Here is a 2,006-nt window from a genome sequence, read left to right as displayed (position 1 = left end):
TTACATAATTAACTCATTCAAAATCACAGCTCCTTAGTGTTTCACTAGACTCTTGACTTACAAAAGCTTGTTATGTGATTTCAGGAAAACTGTTGTATATGTACACTTAATATCTGACATTTTCTTATGTATATTTGAGACAGCTTTTGACATAAAGTTAATTGAACAGACAGAAATAGAAATGAGGTTAACAAAAAAAAAAAAGAAGGGAAATATGCTGACAGACAGAGGTGCGATAACTGGCTCTGAGGAGTTTTAGGGGGAAAGACGTTTCGCTTCTTGAGGCCTCAGTTTCCTCATTTAAACACAGTGTTGATTTATATTAGGGAAGGTGAGTAGATCCTCTCTTATGTGCCAGATCCAACTGGTTGGGAGAGGCCACTGCACTGTGTTGAGGACGGTCCTGTGGCTGTCTATGAACTCACCAGGGCAGAATGCCCAGATAATTCGGTGAGGCCTGCCAAAGTCACAGCACCAGGAAGCAGCAGCCGATGTGCCTGGTATTGGCTATTTCTGGATAAGATTATGGCTGTCAGTGACTCGCCAAAGTGTCTTCACTGTCTTTGTATGATATCCCACTTGAAGTGACAAACTCTTTGTAAATAATAAGATATCACCTCATCTATCATGCATATTCATCAGCACCATTTGTTTGAATTAGTTTTAGTAAATGTATTCCCCTCACTTCTCTTTTTGAATGTCTTGAAAATCCTGAGCATGGCCCCTGACCTCATCCAGCTGAGTGTCTGGTAGGGGAGAAAAACCTTAATCAGGCAATTATACAAATAACTATGTAATTGCTGTTGCGATAACCTCTATCAAGAAAGCACAGTGCACAACAAGGCAGACCTGACCTATTCTAGCAGGTCTGAGGACCTCTGCTGTACTTCATCAACTCAATTGGAGGACACAATATTTATTCTCTGACTCCATACATACCTGCTTCCTCGTGTGAGGTGTTACTGAATATTTATTCATTACCATATTTCAAACTGTCATTACCTTATCAGACATCTGCTCCATTGAAATACTGAGCATGTTGTTCTATTGATTGCCAACCTAACTGACCCTAGCAACATGCACATATGAATTGTTCTCATACCCCTCAAGCTTTAATAGTCTGGAGGTAACACTGAAAATAATTTACTGCTGTCTATGTATAGGAGTTTAGATGCTGCAATAGCTATAGCTGCCGATTTGAAAATATTCACAAATGAGTTACCTAAAGCCTTTCAGAACTAAGGAATTATATCAAGATACCAAGAGAGGCTAAGCTTCTAAAAAGCATTGCTGATCTCGTTACCTTTCACAGCAATAGTAAATGGAAACAGTTCTTGGAAATTAAAGTTTTTTACTTTTCTTAGTAGAATCAATGATAAAGGATGGATAAGGTCTTGCTAGCATGTTGACTTACGCAATGTCTAAATCCTGCACCCTTTAGCTGACTTTAATACAAGATTCAACATGTGAACTGAAGGGTTTGCATAGATTCAAACAGGGAAAACAGACATAGCACCAAGAGNCACTGTAAACCACACATCCCATTCATGTGCTGCTGCTGACAGGAAATACCATGTTAGATTTGCCAGTGCAGAATTACAGAGGGAGGGCTTCTGCTGTTGGTATTTGCAATGTAAGGCTCTCCTAATGTTAAAAAGAAAAAGAAAAAGAAAAAAACAATATTAATCTTCAGGCAGGCAATTCTGAAATTGAATAAGAACGCTTTAGGTAGCCACACTCTATCTGCTGATACTTATGCTAACTGCTGCCCCTTAATTCTTCTGTTGTTCAGATTAAATACCTTGCAGCCATTCAGAGACTGTGAATCACAGTGCCACATCTTCCCTCTGCCAGAGCAGTTAATGAGCTCCTAGCAGGTCTGAATGTCCAAGATTGTGAGGAAAATTTATAACTGTGCACGGAAGTACAGCAAGTTGCTTAGATGTCTTTTGTTAACCGTGTACAATTTCTACACCATTTAGATTTTCCATTATCTTATAGAAAAT

The sequence above is a fragment of the Galeopterus variegatus genome, unplaced genomic scaffold (genome assembly GCF_000696425.1).
Source record: "Galeopterus variegatus unplaced genomic scaffold, G_variegatus-3.0.2 Scaffold1719, whole genome shotgun sequence".
Classification (NCBI taxonomy): Eukaryota; Metazoa; Chordata; class Mammalia; order Dermoptera; family Cynocephalidae; genus Galeopterus; species Galeopterus variegatus.
Note: the sequence above shows the minus strand (reverse complement) of the source record.